Genomic DNA, 27817 nt, shown 5'->3' with positions numbered 1-27817 from the left:
ATGTCCAGAGCCCTTGATGTCCTGCAAATGAAGGACGATGTCTTCAAATTTCTTGCAGCAGGAACCCACTTAGATGGCACCAACCTTGACTTCCAAAGGGAACAGCACATCTAAAAAAGGAAAAGTGATGGTATTTACATCATAAATCTGAAGAGAACCTTGGAGAAGATTCTGCTGGCAACTCATTCCATTGTTGCTATTGAAAATCCAGCTGATGTCAGTGTCATATCATCCCGGAATACTGGCCAGCCAGCTGTGCTGAAGTTTGCTGCTGCTACTGGAGCCACTCCTATTGCTGGCCGCTTCACTCCTGGAACCTTCACTAAAAACATCCAGGCAGCTTTCTGGGAGCCAAGACTTCTGGTGGTTACTGATCCCAGGGCTGACCACTCACAGAAGCTTCTAATGTTAACCTGCCTGCCATCGGTCTGTGTAGCACAGACTCTCTGCGCTATGTGGACATTGCCATCCCTTGCAAAAACAAGGGAGCTCATTCGGTGGGCTTGATGTGGTGGATGCTGGCCCAGGAAGTTCTGTGCATGTGTGGCACCATTTCCTGTGAACACCTATGGGAGGTCAAGCCTGATCTCTCCTTCTATAGGGATCCTGAAGAGATTGAAAAGAAAGAGCAAGCTGCTGCCATAAAGGCTATGACCAAGGAATAATTTCAGGGTGAATGGACTGTTCCAGTTCCTGAGTTCACTGTTACTCAACTTGAAGTCACAAACTGGTCTGAAGGCATGCAGGTGCCCTCTGTGCCTAGTCAGCAATTCCCTACTGAGGACTGGAGCACTCGTCCTGCCACTGAATACTGGTCTGCAGCTCCCACTGCTCGGGCTACTGAATAGGTAGGAACAACCACTGACTTGTCTGAAGCTGCTTTTCTACAGAGAAACAAAAAAGAAATAAGGTTAATGGAAAATAAACAGTTTCAAAAAGCTTAAAAAATATTTAAAAAATGAATGAAATAGGGGCGCATGGGTGGCTCAGTCGGTTGAGCGTCCGACTTCAGCCCAGGTCATGATCTCGCAGTCTGTGATTTCGAGCCCCGCGTCAGGCTCTGGGCTGATGGCTCAGAGCCTGGAGCCTGCTTCCGATTCTGTGTCTCCCTCTCTCTCTGCCCCTCCCCCGTTCATGCTCTGTCTCTCTCTGTCTCAAAAATAAAATTAAAAAAACGTTAAAAAAATTTAAAAAAATGAATGAAATATATCCCAACATAATAAAAGCTATCCATGACAAGGCCGTAAATGTTTCATTCAATGGTGCAAAATTAAAAACCTTTTTTCTAAGGTCAGAAACAAGAAAAGAATGTTCATTCTAATCAATTCTATTACTGGTAGTAATATCCAGATAACTATTCGATAAAAGAAAATCAAAGGCACACAAACTGGAAAACATATAGTATAACTGTATTTGCAGAAGACATCATCATACATATAGAAAAAGCTAAAGACTTTACTAAAATACTATTATAATAAGTGAATTTAATTAAGTTACAGGATAAAATGATTAATATGCACATTCAGTTGTGTTTCTATATGCTAACAATGACATATTTGTAAAAGCCATTGAGAAAACTATTTCATTTACAGTAGAATGAAAATAAATAATAAACTTATGAATATATACAACCAAGAAGTTGACATACCTATGCAATTAAAACTGTACAACATTGATAAAAGAAATTGAAGAAGACACAAGTAAATAGAGACATTCTGAGTTCATGGATTGAAGACAAAATATTGTTAAAGTATTCATGCTCCTCAATGTGATTACAAAATCAATGAATTCCTATCAAAATTCAAGTGGCATTTTTCAAAGACAAAAAAATCTTAAAACCTGCATGAAATTCAGAAAAGACCCCACTGGTTGCTTAACTTGCTTACACCAAGACCCATCTCCCTGTGTTCTGGTGAGACTGCCCTTCTTGGTCAAGCTTGTATCATCCCCAGCATGCTGGTCTCCAGAAGATCAGCATGCTTCTGTCCACACCATATATTTAAAACCTGTGGTTTTAAAGGTCAGAAGACTGGGAATAGGGTCTGGAGGTTACTGTGCTGCTCCTGGAAATAATGAAAGCAAACACCATGGGGGCAGACAGCATAGAAACAGCAATATGAAAAATGCTTGGGGCACACAGGGAAGATATTTTATATTCTAGGAGCTTCCCTGAGAGGCAACATTTACAAGGTGCCTCTCCAGGAAAAAAGAAGCTGTCTGGGGACAATTCCCCCCACCGTTGGGCATAAACAGAGCCACCTGAAAGGAAGCTGCTTAGCTTGGACACTGGCTGCCTAACTTGTTTACATCGAGCTCCACCACCTGTGATCTGGAAGGACTGCCCTTCTCAGTCAAGCTTGACTCAGTCCCAGCATGGCAGGACATTCCCCTTAGAAGATCAGGACAAACCCCTGCCCACACCACGTTTCCAGACTAGAGAGTTCTGAAGGGCCGTGGTTCTGGTAGACTGGGTGTCAGGTCTTATTTCACAAGCATATCAATCAGACCAGAGCACAACTAGTTAAAAGTCACCACAGTCAGCCCAGGGACCAAACGTTGCCCACATCAGGCAAGGAGAGCCTCTGCAGATGACTGGCCTGAAAGATAGAGAAGTCAGAATAGAGTAGCAGAGCACACACAGCACACACCACAGGCACTGCATGAAGCTCCTGACCCTGAGCACTATGTGACCTCTTCTTTCTAAACCCATTACCCTGAGAAGCAGGAAACATAATGGAGTTTTCTAACACAGAGAAGGCAGAAACGTAAACAAAATACCAAAACTGAGGAATTTAAAACAAATGAAAGAACAATATAAAACCCCAGACAGAGATGTAGAAAAAAACAGATAGACGTAAAATACCTAAGGAAAAATTTAAAGCAAAAATCATAATGATATTTAATGATCTTGAGAAAAGAACACATCAGTGAAACACAACAGGTATAAAAGAGTTTTAAAAAAGAATGAATCAGAGATGAAAAATGCCACAAATTAGATTGGAAACTGGCTTGCTGCAATAAACACCAGACTGGAAAAAGCAGAGTAATGTATTAGTGATCTAGAAGATAAAATAATGGACAATAATGAAGCTGAACAAAAGAAGTAAAGAACTAGGGGTGCCTGGGTGGCTCAGTTGCTTAAGTGTCTGACTTCAGCTCAGGTCATGATCTCACAGTTTGTGGGTTTGAGCCCCACATCAGGCTCTGTGCTGACAGCTCAGAGCCTGGAGCCTGCTTCAGATTCTCTGTCTCCCTTTCTCTCTGCCCCTCCTCTCTTCTCTCTCTCTCCTTATAAAATAAATAAATAAAAAAGAGTAGACTTAGAGAAATCAGTGACTCCATAAAATGTAATAACATTTTTAGTATAGGAGTCCCAGAAGGAGACACAGAAAAAAAGGGGCAGAAAGTTTAGTTGAAGAAATAATAGCTGAAAGTATCCCTCATCTTCAGAAGGAAATACACATCCAGATCCGGGAAGCACATAGAATTCTCATCAAAATCAGCAAAATCAGGCAAACATCAAGACTTTTTAATTTAATAATTTGTTTTCAAAGTTTCTTTATTTTGAGAGAGAGAAAGAATGAGAGCATGTGCACAGGGAAAGGACAGAGAGAGAGTCTCAGGCAGGCTCCACGCTGTCAGCACAGAGCCTGATGCAGGGCTCAATCCCACAAACCAGGAAATCATGACCTGAGCTGAAATCAAGAGTCAGAAGCTTAACCAACTGAGCCACTCAGGCACACCTCAAGATATATTGCTATTAAAGTTGCAGAATAAAGTGGTAATGAAAAAAATCTTAAAAGTGGCAAAACAAAAGAAGTGCTTAACTTACAAGGGAAGACCCATAAGACTAGCTTAAGATTTCTCAACAGGGGCACCTGGATGGCTCAGTTGGTTGAGCATCCGACTTCACCTCAAGTCATGATCTCCCGGTCTGTAAGTTTGAGCTCAAGTTGGGCTCTGTTCTGACAGGTTGGGGCCTGGAGCCTGCCTCAGATTCTGTGTCTCCCTCTCTCTCTGCCCCTCCCCTGCTCATGCTCTGTCTCTCTCTCTTTGTCAAATATAAAAAAAAACATTAAAAATGTTTAAATAAAAAAATAAAAAGATTTCTCAACAAAAACTTAGCAAGCCAGAAGGGAGTAGCATGATATATTCAAAGTGCTCAATAGGAAAAATTGCATCCCAATAATGCTCTTTACAGCAAGGCTATGGTTCAAAATAGAAGAAGAGATAGAGTTTCCCAGACAAACAAAAACTAAAGGAGTCCATGACCACTAAACTATCCTGGCAAGAAATATTAAAGAAGACTCTTTGAGTGGGAAGGAAAGACCAAAAGTGACAAAGACAAGAAAGGATCAGAGAAAATCTCCATGTACAGTGATAAACAAGAAATAAAATGACACTAAATACCCATGTATCAATATTACTTTGAATGTAAATGGAGTAAGCACTCAAGTCAAAACACACGGGACATCCAAACGGATAAAAGTCAAGACTCATCTATATGCTACCTACAAGAAACTTACTTTAGACCTAAAGACACCTACAGATTGAAAATGAGGGTATGAAGAATCATTTACATGCAAATGGACATGAAAAGACAGAGTAGCAATATATATATCAGAAAACTAAACTTAAAAAAATAGACTATAACAAGAGATGAAAAATGGGACTATACCATCATAAAGGGGACACTCCAACAAGGAGATCTAGCAATTGTAAATATTTATGCATCCAACATGGGAGTATATATATATATATATATATATATATATATATATATATAACATAAAATCATTCATTGATAATAATACAATAATAATAGAGAACTTTAACACCCCACTTACATTAATAGACAGACCATCTAAACAGAAAATCAACAAGGAAACAATGGCTTTGAATGTCAACTAGACCAGATAGACTTAACAGATATATCCAGAATATTTTATTGTAAAACAGCAGAATACACATTATTTTCAAGTGCACATAGGATATTCTCCAGAATAGATCACATGGTACAAGTCACATTTCAAGCCTCAAGAAGTACAAAGAGATTGAGATTATACCATACATATTTTTCTGAACACAGAAGTATGAAACTTGAGCTCAAAACAAGAAAGAAATGGAAAAGAACACAAACACATAGAGGTAAAACAACATGACACTAAATAATGAACAGGTCAACCAGAATATCAACAAATGAAGAAAAATCTAGAGCTTTTTCTCTATGGTCAGGAACAAGATGGGAATGCCCGCTCTCACCACTGTTATTTAAGATAGTTTTGGAAGTACTATCCACAGCAATCAGACAACACAAAGAAATAAAAGGCATTCAAATCAGCAAGGAAACAATCAAACTTTTAGTATTTCCAGATTACATGGTACTATATATATAAAACCTGAAAGACTGCAATAAAAAATTTCCAGAATTTATACACGATTCAGTACAGTCATAGGTTACAAAATCAACGTACACAAACATGCTGCATTTCTATACACCAACAATGAATCTGCAGAAAGAGAAATCATGGAATAAATCTCACTTACAATTGCACCAAAACCCTAAGATACTTAGGAATAAACCTAACCAAGGAGAGTAAAAACCTGTACTCTGAAGGGTATAAATCACTGATGAAAGAAATTGAAGATGACACAAAGAAAGGTAAAGCATCCCATGCTCAGGTATTGAAAAACTATCTGTAATATCTATATATCTATATCTATATCTATATCTATAAATGTATATATTACCCAAAGCAATCTCCTATTCAGTGCAATCCCAATCAAAATACTAATGCATTTCTCACAGGACTAGAGCAAACAGTTGTAATATTTGAATGGAACAACAAAAGACACCAAAGAGCCAAAGCAATTTTTAAAAAGCAAAGCAAAGCTGGAAGCATCACTATTACAGACTTCAAGTTTTATTACAAAGCTGTAGTGATCAAGACAGTATGGTACTGGCACAAAAAAAATAGACACACATATCAATAGAACAGAACTAAGAATCCTGAAATGGTCCCACAACTATATGGTCAATTAATCTTCAACAAAGCAGGAAATAATATCTAATCAAAAAAACAGGCTCTTCAACAAATAGTGTTGGGAAAATGGGACAGCAGTATGCAAAATAATGAATCTGGACCACTTTCTTACACCATACACAAAAATTAATTCAAAATGGATTTAAGACATATGTGAGACAGGAAACCATGAAATCCCAGAGGAAAACACAGGCAGTAATCCCTTTGATACCAGCCATAGAAAGTTCTTACAAGGTATGTCTTTTTAGGAAAGGGGAAACAAAGACAAAAATAAACTATTGGGACTTCATAAAAACAAAACAAAACAAAAAAAAAACTTCAAACTGGAGGAAATATTCAGCATATGTAAAAGGCAACCTATGTAATGGGAGAATATAGTTGCAATTGACATATCCAATAAAGGGTTAGTATACAAAAAATATAAAGAACTTATAAGATTCTTCTCTTCAAAACCAAATAATCTAATTAAAAATGGGCAGAAGACATGAACAGACATTCCCCCCCCCCAAAAAGACATACAGATATCCAATAGTCACATGTCAAGATGCTCGACATCAATGATCCTCAAGAAAATACAAGTCGGGGTACCTGGGTGGCTCAGTCGGTTGAGCGTCCGACTTTGGCTCAGGTCATGATCTCGCGGTCAGTGAGTTTGAGCCCCGTGTCAGGCTCTGTGCTAACAGCTTAGAGCGTGGAGCCTGTTTCGGATTCTGTGTCTCCCTCTCTCTCTGCCCCTCCCCCTCTCATGCTCTGTTTCTCTCTCTGTCAAAAATAAATAAACATTAAATAAAAATTAAAAAAAAAGAAAATACAAGTCAAAGCTATAATGAGGTATCACTTCACACCCACGAGAATGGCTACAATCAACAACACAAGAAACAATATGTGTTAGTGAGGATGTGGAGAAAGAAGAACCTTCTTACAATGTTGATGGGAATGTAGACTTGTGCAGTCACTGTAGAAAATAGTATGGAGGTTCCTCTAAAAGTTAGAACTGCCTTTTGATCTTCTAATAATACTACTAACATATACCCAAGGAATAAAATAAAGACTAATTTGAAGGGATACATGAACCTCGAATGTTTATAGCAGTATTATGTACAGTAACCAAATTATGGAAAGAACCAAAATGTCTATCAAGTGACAAATGGATAAAGAATTGGTATATATATACCAAATTATATATATATATATATATATATATATATATATATAATGGAATATATATATATATATACACAATGGAATATATATATATAATGGAATATATATATATATATATATATATATATATATATAGGAATACTACTCTGCAATACAAAATAATGAAGCCTTGCCATATCCAATGACATGGATGGAGCTAGAGATTATTATGTTAATGACATAAATCAGTCAGAGAAATACAAATACCATATGGTTTTACTCATATGTGGAATTTACAAAAAAACAAGTGATCATAGGGGGGGATAAGAGAGAGGCAAGCCAAGAAACAGACTCAACTACAGAAAATAAAATGATGGTTAATAGAGGGGAGGTCAGTGGGGGGATGGGTTTATTTTTGTGATGGGGATTAAGAAGTGCAACAGTTGTGATGGGCATCAAGTGTTGTATGTAAATGAATAATCACTAAATTGTACACCTGAAACTAATATTACATTAATGTTAATTCACAGGAATTTAATTAAAACTTTAAAAAAGTGAAATTAAATAGGTTATACAACTGCAGACCCCAGGTAAGTTAAAAGGATAATGAAAAAATACTAGTAAAAACCATATCCCCACAAAGTTGATAATCTAGATGGAATAGACTAATTCCTTGAATAACATAATCTTCCAAAACTCATACAATAAGAAACAGATGAGCTAGATAGGATGATACTTTTTAAACAAATTGAATCAATAATTATTCAAATTTCAAAACAGAAAGCACCATGCCCATTTTTGTTTGATGGCAAATTCTACCAAATATTTATGGACGAATTATAGTAATTCTCTACAGTCTCCTTTAGAGGATGGAATGGGAAGAAATATTTTGTATCTCACTTATGTGGCCAAAATTACTCTATTACTAAATTCAGAGAAAGACATTAAAAGAAAACAAATCTACAGACCAGTGTATTTCAGGAACAAAGAAGTAAAATTTCTTCAAAAAATATTAGTAACTTAAAATAAAAAACATGAAAATAATTATGTATCATGACCAATATTTGCCCCAGGTATGCAAAACTATTTTAACATTCTAAAATTAATTAATGCTATCCAAAAGAAAAATAAAGTAAAAGGAAAAAACACACATGATCATATCAGCAGATTCAGAAAAATCATTGGACAAAATTCAACACCAATTCATGAGTAAAACCTCTCAGTAAATTAGATATAGAGACGAACGTTTACCAAAATGATACAGTGTCTTAAAAACTTAGTTAACATCATAGATAATGATGAGATACTCAAAGCTCTCCTTTGAAGATCAGGTACAAGATGAGGATAACCTTTCTCACCACTTCATTTCAACATTTTCTGAAAGTCCTTCTTAAAGCAGTAAAGCAAGAAAAAGGAACTAAATAGTATATATATTAGGAAGGAAGACATAAAACTACCTTTGTAGATTAAATAATTATCTATGTCAAAAATATGAAAGAATGAACAACAATAAAAATCTTGGAACTAATAAATGATTATAACAAAATTTTAAGATACAAAGGTGATATACAAAAGTGAATTGCTTTCTTATATATCAACAATAATTAAATAGAGTTTAAAATTTTAAAAATAACATTTACAATAGCTTCAGAAACTGAAATCCATTTGTATAAATCTAACAAATTATATATAATATCTATGTGAAGAAATTGCAAAACCCCAGTGCATGAAATCAAAGAAGAATTGGAAAGCCAGTGTGTAAGAGATTCAATATTGCCAAAATTTTAGTTATTTTCAAAATGATCTATAGATTCAATGCCATCCCAATCAAAAGTCCAGCGAAGTATTTTATGGGTTTTGACAAACTAATTCTAAAGTTTATATAGAGACCCAAAATACCTCGTATAGCCAACACAATTTTGAAAGAGAAGAGCAAAGTTGGAAACTGGACATTGCAAAACTTCACATCTTACTATAGAGCTTCAGTATTCAAGATAGTGTGATAATCATTAAAGGATAGACAAATAGATCGCTAGAACAGAATAGAGTCCAGAAATAGATGACCATGAATATAGTTTACTGATACGTTACAGAGGAGAAAAATAATACAATGAAGCAAGATGATGTCTTCAACAAATGGTGTCAGCACATCTGTACAATCACATGCAAAAATTTAATCCAGACACAGAACTTATACACTGCCCAAATATTAACTCAAGGATCTAAATCTCTTTATTTATTTATTACAAAAATATTGTTTATTTATTTTTGAGAGAGAAAGAGAGCGTAAGTGAGGGAGAGGTAGAGAGAGAGGGAGGCACAAAACCCGAAATAGGGTCCAGGTTCTGTGCTGTCAGCACAGAGCCCAACACAGGGCTCTAACTCATGAACCATGAGATCATGACCTGAGCCATAGTTGGATGCTCAACCTACTGAGACACCCAGGTGCCCCACAGATCTAAATTTTAAAAACATGAGTATACCTACATGACCTTGGGTTTGAAATGACCTTTCAGATGTAACTCCCAAGTCACAATCATGAAACAAATAATTGATAAGATAACTTCATTAAAATTAGAAACTTCTGCTCTGCAATAGATATTGCAAGAGAATGAGAAGACAAACCATATATTTGGAGAAAATGTTTGCAAAGAGACATCTGTAAAGGACTGTTATCCAAAATATACATAAAAACCTCTTAAAATTTGATAATAAGGAAACAAACAAGTCGATGTAAAAATGGGCCAAGACATTAACAGACACCTCACCAAAAAGATATACATATAACAAATAAACACATGAATATGTAATCTAAATCATATGTTTTCAGGAGAATGAACACTAAACCAACAATGAGATATGACTATATACCTATTCGAATGGTCATAATTGAGAATTCTCAAAATACCAAGTGCTGCCAAGAGAAAAAACAGCAATTCTCATATATTGCTGTTAGAAATGCAAAATAGTACAGCCAATTTAGAGGACAGTTTGGTGTTTAATTTTGCTTTATTTTTACTAAACAAAATATTACTCTTACATATTTTCCAGCAGTTGTGCTTCTTAATATTTATCCAAAGAGAACAGCAATCACTTTCATCCTCCTAGAAAAAAAAAATCAAAAGAATATTAAAAAAAAACTTACACCATGAACAATACAATTTATCCTAAAAATGTAAGGTAGGTTCAAACTATGTAAATCAATCGATACGAATCATTACATTAACATAATGAAGGATAAAAATGACATGTATATCTCAGTAGATACAGTAAAACTATAAGGCAAAATTCAGCACTGTTTCATGTTAAACACACACACACACACACACACACACACACACTTGTAAAGAAGGAAGAGAAGAAATAAAAATTAAGACCGTATTTGACAAGCCCACAACTTACATCATGCTCAATGGTGAAAATTTGAAAGATTTTCCTATAAGATCAGGAACAAGACCAGGATATTCAATCTAACCAGTTATATTCAACTTAGTACTGGCAATCCTAGTCAGTGCAGTTGGACAAAAAACATAAATAAAATACATCCAGATGAGAAAGAACAAAGTTAAATTATCTTTGCTTATATATGACATATTCCTATATGCAGATAACCTTAAAAATGCACAAAATAGGGGCGCCTGGATGGCTCAGTCAGTTGGGCGTCTGACTTTGACTAAGGTCATGATCTCACGGTTCGTGGGTTTGAGCCTCGCATCGGGCTCTGTGCTGACAGCTCAGAGCCTAGAGCCTGCTTCGGATGCTGTGTCTCCCTTTTTCTCTGCCCCTCCCCCACTCATGCTCTGTCTCTCTGTCAAAAATAAATAAACATTAAAAATTTTTTTAAATGCACAAAATAACTATCAGAACTACAAGCAAATTCAGTAGTTGCAGATTTAAAAGAACCATGTAAAAGTTAGTTTTATTTCTATACATTAACAATTAACTATCCATAAAGGAAGTTAATAATGTAATCCCATTTGGTTATCAAAAGGAATAAATTACTTAGGAATACATTTAACCAAGGAAGTAAAAGGCTTGTAAACTAAAAACTATAAAACACTGAGGAAAAAAATATTAAAGCAGATGCCAATAAATGGAGAAACATCTCATGTGCATACATTGGGATAATTAATATTGTTAAACATCCTTACTACCTGAAGTGATCTACAGATTCAGTGAAATCTCCATCACAAGTCCAGAAGCAACTTTTACAGACATAGAAATAATTCAAAAGAAGAAATAATTCTAAAATTTATATGAAATCCCAAAAGATCATGAATAGCCAAGGCAATGTTAAGCAAATAGAAAAAAAAAAGCTGACTATATCACATTTCCTAATTTCAAAATATAGTAAAAAGCTACAGTAGTCAAAACAGTATTGTACTAAAAATAGACATGTGGACCAATGGAACAAAAAGTAGAGGCAAGATATAAACTTATGGTCAATTAATCTTCAAGAAGGGTGCTGAGAATGCACACTGTAGAAGAGATAGTCTCTTCAATGAATGGTATAATGCAAACATGATATCTATACCAAGAAAATAAAATTAGACTTTTATCTTACACCATACATTAAACATTGACTCAACTTCAATTAAAGATTTAAATGTAATTTCTGAAATTGTAAAAATCCCCAAGAAAACAAAGGGGGAAGTAAGCTTCTTGATATTGGTCTTGCCAAATTTCTTGGATATAACATCAAAAGCACAGGCAACAAAAGTAAAAATAGGCAAGTAGGAGTGCATCAAATTTAAAAGCTCCGAACAGCAAAGGAAACAACAGGCAGTCTATAAAATGGAAGAAAATAATTATAATCCATATATTTGATAAAAGGCAATTTAAATATATATATATATATATATATATATATATATATATATATACAACTCCTGTGGCTCAATAGCAAAAAAATGCAAACAACAACCTGATTAAATATAGGCAAAGGAATTGAACTACTTTTCTCCAAAGAAAACGTACAAAAGGACAACAGGTATATGGAAAGATGCTCAATATTGCTAATGATTAGGGAAATGTAAATCAAGAATTGAAATTAGAATCTTGAATAGATATCCAGTGTACATTTTAGCACTTATTCACATTAGCCTAGATATGGAAATATTATGTCGTATTGCAGGATTCAGAATCAGATCAGCAGATCTGTCAAGAGATGAATAAAGAAAATGTAGTCTATACATAAAATGGAATATTATGCAGCCTAAACAAAGAAAATACTACTGTTTGCAGTAACATGGATAAACTAAGAGAATATTATGCTAACTGAATGGCAGACATAGAAAGACAATGTGTGATTTATCTTATGTAATGCCTCTAAATAGTCAAATATATAGAAATAGACAATATAATTGTGATCATCAGGGGATGGGGAAAGGCCATATGAGGGGTAGTTACTCAGTGAGTAAGCAGTTATAGTTGTGAAAGATGAGCAAGTTCCAGACTTTTAGTATTTCACCACTGATCAAGTTTTTTTTTGTGGCCTTTTTATATATGGCCTTTTCAGTGTTTGGTAAGTTCATTCTAGACCTACCTTATTGCAAATTTGTTTTTTTTTTTTTTTTTTTGAATCTTCCAAATTTTTATTTATTTTTTTTGTTTTTTTTTTTTGCATTTTATTTATTTTTTTATGAAATTTATTGACAAATTGGTTACCATACAACACCCAGTGCTCATCCCAAAAGGTGCCCTCCTCAATACCCATCACCCACCCTCTCCTCCCTCCCACCCCCCATAAACCCTCAGTTTGTTCTCAGTTTTTAACAGTCTCTTATGCTTTGGCTCTCTCCCACTCTAACCTCTTTTTTTTTTTTTCCTTCCCCTCCCCCATGGGTTCCTGTTAAGTTTCTCAGGATCCACATAAGAGTGAAACCATATGGTATCTGTCTTTCTCTGTATGGCTTATTTCACTTAGCATCACACTCTCCAGTTCCATCCACGTTGCTACGAAAGGCCATATTTCATTTTTTCTCATTGCCACATAATATTCCATTGTGTATATAAACCACAATATCTTTATCCATTCATCATCAGTTGATGGACATTTAGGCTCTTTCCATAATTTGGCTATTGTTGAGAGTGCTGCTATGAACATTGGGGTACAAGTGGCCCTATGCATCAGTACTCCTGTATCCCTTGGATAAATTCCTAGCAGTGCTATTGCTGGGTCATAGGGTAGGTCTATTTTTAATTTTCTGAGGAACCTCCACACTGCTTTCCAGAGCGGCTGCACCAATTTGCATTCCCACCAACAGTGCAAGAGGGTTCCCGTTTCTCCACATCCTCTCCAGCATCTATAGTCTCCTGATTTGTTCCTTTAGGCCACTCTGACTGGCGTGAGGTGATACCTGAGTGTGGTTTTGATTTGTATTTCCCTGATAAGGAGCGATGCTGAACATCTTTTCATGTGCCTGTTGGCCATCCGGATGTCTTCTTTAGAGAAGTGTCTATTCATGTTTTCTGCCCATTTCTTCACTGGGTTATTTGTTTTTCGGGTGTGGAGTTTGGTGAGCTCTTTATAGATTCTGGATACTAGCCCTTTGTCCGATATGTCATTTGCGAATATCTTTTCCCATTCCGTTGGTTGCCTTTTAGTTTTGTTGGTTGTTTCCTTTGCTGTGCAGAAGCTTTTTATCTTCATAAGGTCCCAGTAATTCACTTTTGCTTTTAATTCCCTTGCCTTTGGGGATGTGTCGAGTAAGAGATTGCTACGGCTGAGGTCAGAGAGGTCTTTTCTTGCTTTCTCCTCTAAGGTTTTGATGGTTTCCTGTCTCACATTCAGGTCCTTTATCCATTTTGAGTTTATTTTTGTAAATGGTGTGAGAAAGTGGTCTAGTTTCAACCTTCTGCATGTTGCTGTCCAGTTCTCCCAGCACCATTTGTTAAAGAGGCTGTCTTTTTTCCATTGGATGTTCTTTCCTGCTTTGTCAAAGATGAGTTGGCCATACGTTTGTGGGTCTAGTTCTGGGGTTTCTATTCTATTCCATTGGTCTATGTGTCTGTTTTGGTGCCAATACCATGCTGTCTTGATGATGACAGCTTTGTAGTAGAGGCTAAAGTCTGGGATTGTGATGCCTCCTGCTTTGGTCTTCTTCAAAATTCCTTTGCCTATTTGGGGCCTTTTGTGGTTCCATATGAATTTTAGGATTGCTTGTTCTAGTTTAGAGAAGAATGCTGGTGCAATTTTGATTGGGATTGCATTGAATGTGTAGATAGATTTGGGTAGTATTGACATTTTGACAATATTTATTTTTCCAATCCATGAGCAGGGAATGTCTTTCCATTTCTTTAAATCTTCTTCAATTTCCTTCATAAGCTTTCTATAGTTTTCAGCATATAGATCCTTTACATCTTTGGTTAGATTTATTCCTAGGTATTTTATGCTTCTTGGTGCAATTGTGAATGGGATCAGTTTCTTTATTTGTCTTTCTGTTGCTTCATTGTTAGTGTATAAGAATGCAACTGATTTCTGTACATTGATTTTGTATCCTGCAACTTTGCTGAATTCCTGTATCAGTTCTAGCAGACTTTTGGTGGAGTCTACCGGATTTTCCATGTATAATATCATGTCATCTGCAAAAAGCGAAAGCTTGACTTCATCTTTGCCAATTTTGATGCCTTTGATTTCCTTTTATTGTCTGATTGCTGATGCTAGAACTTCCAGCACTATGTTAAACAACAGTGGTGAGAGTGGGCATCCCTGTCGTGTTCCTGATCTCAGGGAAAAAGCTCTGTTTTTCCCCGTTGAGGATGATGTTAGCTGTGGGCTTTTCATAAATGGCTTTTATGATATTTAAGTATGTTCCTTCTATCCCGACTTTCTCAAGGGTTTTTATTAAGAAAGGGTGCTGGATTTTGTCAAAGGCCTTTTCTGCATCGATTGACAGGATCATATGGTTCTTCTCTTTTTTTTTGTTAATGTGATGTATCACGTTGATTGATTTGCGAATGTTGAACCAGCCCTGCATCCCAGGAATGAATCCCACTTGGTCATGGTGAATAATTCTTTTTATATGCCGTTGAATTCGATTTGCTAGTATCTTATTGAGAATTTTTGCATCCATCTTCATCAGGGATATTGGCCTGTAGTTCTCTTTTTTTTACTGGGTCTCTGTCTGGTTTAGGAATCAAAGGAATACTGGCTTCATAGAATGAGTCTGGAAGTTTTCCTTCCCTTTCTATTTCTTGGAATAACTTGAGAAGGATAGGTATTATCTCTGCTTTAAACGTCTGGTAGAACTCCCCTGGGAAGCCATCTGGTCCTGGACTCTTATTTGTTGGGAGATTTTTGATAACCGATTCAATTTCTTCGCTGGTTATGGGTCTGTTCAAGCTTTCTATTTCCTCCTGATTGAGTTTTGGAAGAGTGTGGTTGTTCAGGAATTTGTCCATTTCTTCCAGGTTGTCCAATTTGTTGGCATATAATTTTTCATAGTATTCCCTGATAATTGTTTGTATCTCGCAAATTTGTTTTTTATTTTTTATTTTTTTTTTCAACATTTATTTATTTTTGGGACAGAGAGAGACAGAGCATGAACGGGGGAGGGACAGAGAGAGAGGGAGACACAGAATCGGAAACAGGCTCCAGGCTCCGAGCCATCAGCCCAGAGCCCGACGCGGGGCTCGAACTCACGGACCGCGAGATCGTGACCTGGCTGAAGTCGGACGCTTAACCGACTGCGCCACCCAGGCGCCCCCACAAATTTGTTTTTTAATGAAACTTTGTTGAGTTTTGCCAAATGCTTTTCATACATCTATTAAATTAATCAAGACTTTTGTTCTTTATTCCATTAATGTGGCATACCACATTGATTGATTTGCCTATATTAAATATTTCTTGATTCCCAAAGATTAGTCACATTTGTTTATGGCATATAATATTTTTAATATGGCTCTGAATTCTGTTTGCTAATATTTTATTTGGGGATTTTGCATTCAGTTTATCAAGGATATTGGCCTATGATGGGTATTATGAGGCCATTTTTTATGATGTTTATTCCATTGGGTTTGGAAACAATACTTGGAGTGATTGTTGACTTCTCTAATTTTCCAAGACTTCTTTTGTGAGCTAGTATGTAATCAAACTTAGAGAATGACCCATGCTCCTTTGAAAAGAAAGTGTATTCTGCTGCTGTCTGATGGAATGTTCTGTACATATCTGTTAGGTGCATTTGGTCTATAGTACTTTTCAAGACTGCATTTCCTGGGACACCAGATGGTTCAGTTGGTTAAACATCTCACTCCTGATTTCAGCTCAGGTGATAATCTCACAGTTCATGGGATCAAGCCATGCATCAGGCTCTGCAATGACATCATGGAGACTGCTTGGGTTTCTCTCTCTCTCTCCCTGGCCATTCCCCATTTTCTCTCTCTCAAAATAAATAAGTGAAATCTTTAAAAATTTTTAAAAAGACTACAATTTCATAATGGATTTTCTAAGTGGATGACCTATCCATTATTAAATGTGGAGTATTGAAGTCTACCACTGTTATTGTTTTGCTATCTATTTATCCCTCCCTAAATGTCAGTGTTGCTCTATATATTTAGCAGATTTTCTATTGGATAAAATCAATGTCTAATTATTATATCTTCCTCTATAATTGGTTCCTTTATCATTATGTAATAACCTTCTTTGACTTTTGTGAGAATTTTTGACTTAAAATATGATTTACCTGATAGAATTATAGCCACACCTGCTCTTTTTGTTTGCCCTTTGCATAGAATATCTTTATCCATTCCTTCAAATTCAGGATATGTGTGTCCTTACATTGATGTGAGTCTCTTGTGCACAGCATATATTTAGGTATTCTTTCTTTTTAAATCTTTTATTTAAGTAATATTTTGTTAATATATGGTGTAATACCATTTTCAGGTGTACAATATAGCAATTCAACACTTTCATACAACACCCAGTGCTCATCACAAATAAGTTCATTTTTTAGTCCTTATCAACTATTTTATCCACCCCCCCCCAGCTACCCCCTCTGGTAGCCATCAGTTTGTCCTCAATGGTTAATAGTCTGTTTTTCTTGGTTTGCCTCACTCTCTTTTTTTTCCCCTTTGTTCATTTCTTAAATTCCACATTATTTCTTATTTTTTTAATGTTTATTTATTTTTGAAAGAGAGAATGGCAGAGTGCAAGTAGGGAAGGAACAGGGGGAGAGAGAGAGAGAGAGAGAGAGAGAGAGAATTCCAAGTGGGGTCCAGGCTCTGAGATGTCAGCACAGAGCCATATGCAGGGCTTGAACCCATGATCCACAAGATCATGACCTGAGCCAAAGTCAGACGCTCAACAGACTGAGCCATCCAGGGCCTCCCACATTATTTCTTAAATTCAATACACTCATATGGTATTTGTCTTTCTCTGATTCACTTACTTTGTTTAGCATAACACTCCCCAGCTCCATCCATGTTGTTGTAAATGGCAAGACTCCATTCTTTTTGAGGGTTGAATAATATTTCATTTTATTCAACTTCTTTTTTTATCCATTATCAATCAGTAGACACCTCGGCTGTGCCAATTTGGCTATTGTAGGTAATTCCACTATAAGCATCTGGGTGCATACATCCCTTCAAATCAGTATTCTTGTATCCTTGGGTAAATGCCTAGTAGTACAATTGTTGGATCATGGGATACTTTATTTTTTATTACTTTTTTTTTTTTTATTAGACAAACTAGATTTTATTTTTTTTTTATTTTTTTTTTTTATGAAATTTATTGACAAATTGGTTTCCATACAACACCCAGTGCTCATCCCAAAAGGTGCCCTCCTCAATACCCATCACCCACCCTCTCCTCCCTCCCACCCCCCATCAACCCTCAGTTTGTTCTCAGTTTTTAAGTCTCTTATGCTTTGGCTCTCTCCCATTCTAACCTCTTTTTTTTTTTTTTCCTTCCCCTCCCCCATGGGTTCCTGTGAAGTTTCTCAGGATCCACATAAGAGTGAAACCATTTGGTATCTGTCTTTCTCTGTATGGCTTATTTCACTTAGCATCACACTCTCCAGTTCCATCCACGTTGCTACGAAAGGCCATATTTCATTTTTTCTCATTGCCACGTAATATTCCATTGTGTATATAAACCACAATTTCTTTATCCATTCATCAGTTGATGGACATTTAGGCTCTTTCCATAATTTGGCTATTGTTGAGAGTGCTGCTATGAACATTGGGGTACACGTGGCCCTATGCATCAGTGCTCCTGTATCCCTTGGATAAATTCCTAGCAGTGCTATTGCTGGGTCATAGGGTAGGTCTATTTTTAATTTTCTGAGGAACCTCCACACTGCTTTCCAGAGCGGCTGCACCAATTTGCATTCCCACCAACAGTGCAAGAGGGTTCCCGTTTCTCCACATCCTCTCCAGCATCTATAGTCTCCGGATTTGTTCATTTTGGCCACTCTGACTGGCGTGAGGTGATACCTGAGTGTGGTTTTGATTTGTATTTCCCTGATAAGGAGCGACGCTGAACATCTTTTCATGTGCCTGTTGGCCATCCGGATGTCTTCTTTAGAGAAGTGTCTATTCATGTTTTCTGCCCATTTCTTCACTGGGTTATTTGTTTTTCGGGTGTGGAGTTTGGTGAGCTCTTTATAGATTTTGGATACTAGCCCTTTGTCCGATATGTCATTTGCGAATATCTTTTCCCATTCCGTTGGTTGCCTTTTAGTTTTGTTGGTTGTTTCCTTTGCTGTGCAGAAGCTTTTTATCTTCATAAGGTCCCAGTAATTCACTTTTGCTTTTAATTCCCTTGCCTTTGGGGATGTGTCGAGTAAGAGATTGCTACGGCTGAGGTCAGAGAGGTCTTTTCCTGCTTTCTCCTCTAAGGTTTTGATGGTTTCCTGTCTCACATTTAGGTCCTTTATCCATTTTGAGTTTATTTTTGTGAATGGTGTGAGAAAGTGGTCTAGTTTCAACCTTCTGCATGTTGCTGTCCAGTTCTCCCAGCACCATTTGTTAAAGAGGCTGTCTTTTTTCCATTGGATGTTCTTTCCTGCTTTGTCAAAGATGAGTTGGCCATACGTTTGTGGGTCTAGTTCTGGGGTTTCTATTCTATTCCATTGGTCTATGTGTCTGTTTTGGTGCCAATACCATGCTGTCTTGATGATGACAGCTTTGTAGTAGAGGCTAAAGTCTGGGATTGTGATGCCTCCTGCTTTGGTCTTCTTCTTCAAAATTCCTTTGGCTATTCGAGGCCTTTTGTGGTTCCATATGAATTTTAGGATTGCTTGTTCTAGTTTCGAGAAGAATGCTGGTGCAATTTTGATTGGGATTGCATTGAATGTGTAGATAGCTTTGGGTAGTATTGACATTTTGACAATATTTATTTTTCCAATCCATGAGCAGGGAATGTCTTTCCATTTCTTTAAATCTTCTTCAATTTCCTTCAGAAGCTTTCTATAATTTTCAGCATACAGATCCTTTACATCTTTGGTTAGATTTATTCCTAGGTATTTTATGCTTCTTGGTGCAATTGTGAATGGGATCAGTTTCTTTATTTGTCTTTCTGTTGCTTCATTGTTAGTGTATAAGAATGCAACTGATTTCTGTACATTGATTTTGTATCCTGCAACTTTGCTGAATTCCTGTATCAGTTCTAGCAGACTTTTGGTGGAGTCTATCGGATTTTCCATGTATAATATCATGTCATCTGCAAAAAGCGAAAGCTTGACTTCATCTTTGCCAATTTTGATGCCTTTGATTTCCTTTTGTTGTCTGATTGCTGATGCTAGAACTTCCAGCACTATGTTAAACAGCAGCGGTGAGAGTGGGCATCCTTGTCGTGTTCCTGATCTCAGGGAAAAAGCTCTCAGTTTTTCCCCGTTGAGGATGATGTTAGCTGTGGGCTTTTCATAAATGGCTTTTATGATCTTTAAGTATGTTCCTTCTATCCCGACTTTCTCAAGGGTTTTTATTAAGAAAGGGTGCTGGATTTTGTCGAAGGCCTTTTCTGCATCGATTGACAGGATCATATGGTTCTTCTCTTTTTTTTTGTTAATGTGATGTATCACGTTGATTGATTTGCGAATGTTGAACCAGCCCTGCATCCCAGGAATGAATCCCACTTGGTCATGGTGAATAATTCTTTTTATATGCCGTTGAATTCGATTTGCTAGTACCTTATTGAGAATTTTTGCATCCATATTCATCAGGGATATTGGCCTGTAGTTCTCTTTTTTTACTGGGTCTCTGTCTGGTTTAGGAATCAAAGGAATACTGGCTTCATAGAATGAGTCTGGAAGTTTTCCTTCCCTTTCTATTTCTTGGAATAGCTTGAGAAGGATAGGTATTATCTCTGCTTTAAACGTCTGGTAGAACTCCCCTGGGAAGCCATCTGGTCCTGGACTCTTATTTGTTGGGAGATTTTTGATAACCGATTCAATTTCTTCGCTGGTTATGGGTCTGTTCAAGCTTTCTATTTCCTCCTGATTGAGTTTTGGAAGAGTGTGGTTGTTCAGGAATTTGTCCATTTCTTCCAGGTTGTCCAGTTTGTTGGCATATAATTTTTCATAGTATTCCCTGATAATTGTTTGTATCTCTGAGGGATTGGTTGTAATAATTCCATTTTCATTCATGATTTTATCTATTTGGGTCATCTCCCTTTTCTTTTTGAGAAGCCTGGCTAGAGGTTTGTCAATTTTGTGTATTTTTTCAAAAAACCAACTCTTGGTTTCGTTGATCTGCTCTACAGTTTTTTTAGTTTCTATATTGTTTATTTCTGCCCTGATCTTTATTATTTCTCTTCTTCTGCTGGGCTTAGGCTGCCTTTGCTGTTCTGCTTCTAGTTCCTTTAGGTGTGCTGTTAGAGTTTGTATTTGGGATTTTTCTTGTTTCTTGAGATAGGCCTGGATTGCAATGTATTTTCCTCTCAGGACTGCCTTTGCTGCGTCCCAAAGCGTTTGGATTGTTGGATTTTCATTTTCATTTGTTTCCATATATTTTTTAATTTCTTCTCTAATTGCCTGGTTGACCCACTCATTCGTTAGTAGGGTGTTCTTTAACCTCCATGCTTTTGGAGGTTTTCCAGACTTTTTTCTGTGGTTGATTTCAAGCTTCATAGCATTGTGGTCTGAAAGTAAGCATGGTATAATTTCAATTCTTGTAAACTTATGAAGGGCTGTTTTGTGACCCAGTATATGATCTATCTTGGAGAATGTTCCATGTGCACTCGAGAAGAAAGTATATTCTGTTGCTTTGGGATGCAGAGTTCTAAATATATCTGTCAAGTCCATCTGATCCAATGTCTCATTCAGGGCCCTTGTTTCTTTATTGACCGTGTGTCTAGATGATCTATCCATTTCTGTAAGTGGTGTATTAAAGTCCCCTGCAATTACCACATTCTTATCAATAAGGTTGCTTATGTTTATGAGTAATTGTTTTATATATTTGGGGGCTCCGGTATTCGGTGCATAGACATTTATAATTGTTAGCTCTTCCTGATGGATAGACCCTGTAACTATTATATAATGTCCTTCTTCATCTCTTGTTACAGCCTTTAATTTAAAGTCTAGTTTGTCTGATATAAGTATGGCTACTCCAGCTTTCTTTTGGCTTCCAGTCGCATGATAAATAGTTCTCCATCCCCTCACTCTCAATCTAAAGGTGTCCTCAGGTCTAAAATGAGTCTCTTGTAGACAGCAAATAGATGGGTCTTGTTTTTTTATCCATTCTGATACCCTATGTCTTTTGGTTGGCGCATTTAATCCATTTACATTCAGTGTTATTATAGAAAGATACAGGTTTAGAGTCATTGTGATGTCTGTATGTTTTATGCTTGTAGTGATGTCTCTGGGACTTTGTCTCACAGGGTCCCCCTTAGGATCTCTTGTAGGGCTGGTTTAGTGGTGACAAATTCCTTCAGTTTTTGTTTGTTTGGGAAGACCTTTATCTCTCCTTCTATTCTAAATGACAGACTTGCTGGATAAAGGATTCTTGGCTGCATATTTTTTCTGTCTAGCACCCTGAAAATCTCGTGCCAATTCTTTCTCGCCTGCCAAGTTTCAAAAGAGAGATCAGTCACGAGTCTTATAGGTCTCCCTTTATATGTGAGGGCACGTTTACCCCTTGCTGCTTTCAGAATTTTCTCTTTATCCTTGTATTTTGCCAGTTTCACTATGATATGTCGTGCAGAAGATCGATTCAAGTTACGTCTGAAGGGAGTTCTCTGTGCCTCTTGGATTTCAATGCCTTTTTCCTTCCCCAGTTCAGGGAAGTTCTCAGCTATGATTTCTTCAAGTACCCCTTCAGCACCTTTCCCTCTCTCTTCCTCCTCTGGGATACCAATTATGCGTATATTATTTCTTTTTAGTGTATCACTTGATTCTCTAATTTTCCCCTCATACTCCTGGATTTTTTTATCTCTCTTTTTCTCAGCTTCCTCTTTTTCCATAACTTTATCTTCTAGTTCACCTATTCTCTCCTCTGCCTCTTCAAGCCGAGCTGTGGTGGTTTCCATTTTGTTATGCATTTCGTTTAAAGCGTTTTTCAGCTCCTCGTGACTGTTCCTTAGTCCCTTGATCTCTGTAGCAAGAGATTCTCTGCTGTCCTGTATACTGTTTTCAAGCCCAGCGATTAATTTTATGACTATTATTCTAAATTCACTTTCTGTTATATTATTTAAATCCTTTTTGATCAGCTCATTAGCTGTTGTTATTTCCTGGAGATTCTTCTGAGGGGAGTTCTTCCGCTTGGTCATTTTGGATAGTCCCTGGAGTGGTGCGGACCTGCAGGGCACTTCCCCTGTGCTGTAGTGTATAACTGGAGTTGGTGGGCGGGGCCGCAGTCAGACCTGATGTCTGTCCCCAGCCCACCGCTGGGGCCACGGTCAGACTGGTGTGTGCCTTCTCTTCCCCTCTCCTGGGGGCGGGATTCACTGTGGGGTGGTGTGGCTCGTCTGGGCTACTTGCACCCTGCCAGGCTTGTGATGCTGGGGATCTGGCGTATTAGCTGGGGTGGGTAGGCAAGGTGCTCGGGGGCAGGAGGGGCAGGCTTAGATCGCTTCTCCTTAGGTGATCCACTTCAGGAGGGGCCCTGTGGCAGCGGGAGGGAGTCAGATCCGCTGCCGGAGGTTTGGCTCCGCCGAAGCGCAGAGTTGGGTGTTTGCGCAGAGCGAGCAAGTTCCCCGGCAGGAACAGGTTCTCTTTGGGATTTCGGCTGGGGGATGGGCGGGGGAGATGGCGCTGGCGAGCGCCTTTGTTCCCCACCCAACTGAGCTCTGTTGTCAGGGGGCTCAGCAGCTCTCCCTCCCTTTGTCCTCCAGCCTTCCCGCTTTCTGAGCAGAGCTGTTAACTTATGACCTCCCAGACGCTAAGTCGCGCTTGTTGTGGGAACACAGTCCGTCAGGCCCCTCCACTTTTGCAAGCCAGACTTGGTGGCTGTGCTTGGCCGGCGAGCCGCCCCTCCGCCCCGGCTCCCTCCCGCCAGTCCGTGGAGCGCGCACCGCCTCGCCGCCCTTCCTACCCTCTTCCGTGGGCCTCTCATCTGTGTTTGGCTCCGGCGACTCCGTTCTGCTAATCCTCTGGCGGTTTTCTGGGTTATTTAGGCAGATGTAGATGGAATCTAAGTGATCAGCAGGACGTGCGGTGAGCCCAGCGTCCTCCTAAGCCGCCATCTTGCCGCCGACCTCCTATTTTTTATTACTTTTTTAGGAACTTCTATACTGTTTTCCAGAGTGGCTGTACCAGTTTGCATTCCCAACACTAAGAGATGGTTTCCCTTTCTCCACATCCTCACCAACACATGTTGTTTCTTGTGGTTTTGATTTCTAATCTTACAGGTGTGAGGTGATATCTTATTGTAGTTCTGATTTCTATTTTCCTGATGATCAGTGATGTTGAGCACATTTTCACATCTATTAGCCATCTGTATTTCTTCTTTGGAAAAAATGTCTATTCATGTCTTCTGTCTGTTTGTAAATTGGATTATTCATTGGGTCTTAAAATCCATTCAATCACTTTGTTTTTCTACTGGTAAATTTCATTCATTTACATTTAATGTCATCATTGATAAATAAGAAGTTATTGTCATTGTATTAATTTTTTCTTGTTCTTTTGCAGTCTTTGTGGTTTAATGTGTTTTTTTAATTATTTTTAATTTAATTTAATTTTTTTAATTTACCTCCAAATTAGTTAGCATATAGTGCAACAATGATTTCGGGAGTAGATTCCTTAGTGCTCCTTACCCATTTAATCCCATCTGCCCTCCCACAACCCCTCCAGTAACCCTCAGTTTGTTCTTCATATTTATGAGTCTCTTAGGTTTTGTCCTCCTCCCTGTTTTTATATTATTTTTTTCCTTCCTTATTTTCATCTGTTTTGTCTCTTAAAGTCCTCATATGAGTGAAGTCATATAATTTTTGTCTTTCTCTGACTGACTAATTTCACTTAGCTTAATACACTCTAGTTCTAACCACGTAGTTGCAAATGGCAAGATTTCATTCTTTTTGATTGCCGAGTAATACTTCATTGTGTATATATATACCACATCTTCTTTATCCATTCATCCATCGATGGACATTTGGGCTCTTTCAATACTTTGGCTATTGTTGATAGTGCTGCTATAAACATGGGAGTGCTTGTGTCCCTTCAAAACAGCACACATATATCCCTTGGATAAATGCCTAGTAGTGCAATTGATGGATCGTAGGGGAGTACTATTTTCAATTTTTGAGGAACCTCCATACTGTTTTCCAGAGTGGCTGCACCAGCTTGCATTCCCACCAACAATGCAAAATAAATCCTCTTTCTCTGCATCCTCAACAACACCTGTTGTTGCATTAGCTGCTAATGTTAGCCATTCTGACAGGCGTAAGGTGGTATCTCATTGTGGTTTTGAATTGTATTTCCCTGATGATGAGTGTTTATTTTTGAGAGAGAGACATAGCATGAACAGAAGGTCAGAGAAAGAGGGAGACAGAATCTGAAGCAGGCTCCAGGCTCTGAGTTGTCACTACAGAACCCAATGCAGGGCTTGAACTTCTGAATCACCAGATCATGACCCGAGCGAAAGACACTTAACTACTTGAGCCACTCTGATGTGTTTTTAAGTGATAGACTTAGGTTCTTTTTATCTTTTGTGTATCTACCATAGGTTTTTTTTCCCCTCATCATTACTACTGTGTGTCCATTGAAACTCTTATAGTCTATTTTATGATGATAGATATTTAAATTTTATCAAATATGGAAGCTCTACACTTTTAATATCCCCACCCAGTTTATGGTATTGATATCAACAGTTTCTTCATTTTTAAAGTGTATTTATTTTTAGACAGAGACAGAGAGAGAGAAAGTGCAAGTGGGGGAGTGGCAAAGACAGAGGAGAAAGCAAGAATCCCAGACTCTTCATGGGCAGCATGAAGCTCAACACAAGGCTCAAACTCTCAAACCCTGAGATCATGACTTGAACCAAAGCTGGATGCTCAATAGATTGAACCACCCAGGTGCCCCTCAATGTTTACCCCTTTTTATATTTTGTTTTCATCATGAAATATTTGTCATTATAGTCTTAAAACTTTTGAACTTTAACTTTTATATTTGGGTTAAAAATCATTTATCTACTGCCATTCCAAAATTAGAATGTTCTGTATTTATTTATATATTTACCTTTACCAGTGAGACTTGTTCTTTCATACATCTTGGTGTTTCTGTTTACTGCCTATTTGTTTCAACTTGAACAACGCCTTTTAGCACTTCTCTTAAGATAGGTCTAGAGGTGATGCATTCCTTTAACTTTTGTTTACCTTTGAATGTTTTTATCTCTCCTTCATTTTTGAAGGGTAGCTTTGATGGTTATGATATTCTTGGTTGGCAAGATATTTTTTAGTAGTTTAAGTATATCATCCCATACCCTTCTTATCTGCATGGTTTCTGCTGAGAAATGTGCTGATTTTCTTATGGAAGTTCTGTTATATGGGACAAATCATTCTTCTGTTGTTTTCAAAATTCTCTCTTTGGGTTTCTCATTTTACAATTTAATTACAATTTGCTTTGTAAAGATCTTTTTAGTTGCAACCTATTTACGTAATTTCAATCTTCATGAATTGGGATGTCCATTCTCCTGCCAAAATTTGGGAAGTTTTTTATGCATTATTTCCTTGAATAAGTTTTCTTCACTTTTATCACTCTTCTCTCCTTCTGGTACTCTCATCACACATATATTGTTTCTTTTGATGGGACCCCACAAGTCCCATAAGCTTTCTAAATATTTTTACATTATTTTTTTCTTAGTTTTTGCTCTTATAACTGGATGATTTCAAATGACCTCTTCGAGTTCAATAATTCTTTCTGCTAATAAATCAAGTCTGCTGTTGAAACTGTCCTTTGAATTTTTTAATTCAGTCATTCTTCAACTCTAGGATATTGATTTGGTTTTGTTTTATGGTTTCCATTTCTGTTTTGATCCTCTCCATTTGTTCATCTATTGTTTACCTGATTTTGTTTAGTTGTCTGTGTTCTTTTCTATCTTACTGAGTTTCTTTAAGATTATTAGTTTGAATTCTTTGTCAGGCAGTTCACTGATCTTTTATTTAAAGTCAGTTACTGAAACTTTATTAATTTCCATTCATGGTGTTGTTTTCCTGAATTTTTATACTTCTTAAATCTTTGCACTAGTGAATTTACATTTTACAGTAACAGTCACCTCTTGTTGTCTCCACAGGCTGACATCTGCAGGGGAAGGCCTTCAGCAGGTAGCTTGGTCTGGAATTCTGGGAGGGCCTGTTGGTGGCATCTGTGAATGGAAGGGGTTTTCTGCTGTTGTACATGGGTGAATACATTCTTCCAAAATCTTTGGGATCCACAGTCAGATAGTGCCTATAATTTTATTGTTGAATATTAGCCATTAGTGAGTCTCTGTGGTTGGTTCAGGCTTATAGTCAACTGATTTTTAATAAGGGTGCCAGAACATTCAGTGAGGAAAAAAAGTAGTCTTTTCAATAAGTGGTACTTGTAAACAAACATATACACATAAAAAGAATAAAAGACCTCTACCTCTTTTCATATACAAAAATTAATTATAAATGGATCAATGACCTAAACACAGCAGGTAAATCTGTACAACTCTGATGAGAAAACATAGGGGAAAATCTTCATGGCCCTGAATTTGGCAGTAAGAGTTTACATATGACACTCAAAGCAAGAGCAATAAAAATAAATGGATAAATTTAAGTTCAAATTTAAAATGTCAAAAAACATTATCAAGAAAGTAAAATGAAAACCTATATAATGTGAGAAACTATCTACAAATCATATATCTATTAAGAATCTAGTATCTATAATATATTTTTAAAAACTTTTATAAATCTACAGTAAGGCAACTTTAATAAGTGAATATAAACATGAATAGATATTTCTTCACAAAAAATATGCAAATGTCCCAAAAACACATGAAATGAAAGTCAATGTCACTAGTCTTTAGCTACATGCAAATCAAAACCACAATGTGATACCCCTTCACACTCCTTCGGACAGTTATATAAAGTGGAAATAAAACAAGTGTTGGCAGGTATGTGGATAAATTTGAACAACTGTAATTCTACTACTTGTGGAAATGTAAAATACTTCACTTGCTTTGATAAAGTGATCCTTAAAATTAAGCAGAGTTATCACAAAGCAATTTCACTC

General features: G+C 37.2%; 1 pseudogene; it reads left to right on the top strand.

Annotated features, from left to right (window-relative positions):
• Window positions 1-26964, top strand: LOC125156989 (40S ribosomal protein SA-like; annotated as a pseudogene).
• Window positions 26965-27817: the final 853 nt, after the last annotated feature.

The sequence above is a fragment of the Prionailurus viverrinus genome, chromosome X (assembly GCF_022837055.1).
Source record: "Prionailurus viverrinus isolate Anna chromosome X, UM_Priviv_1.0, whole genome shotgun sequence".
NCBI classification, from domain to species: domain Eukaryota; kingdom Metazoa; phylum Chordata; class Mammalia; order Carnivora; family Felidae; genus Prionailurus; species Prionailurus viverrinus.
This window is presented reverse-complemented; position numbering and strand designations above follow the sequence as displayed.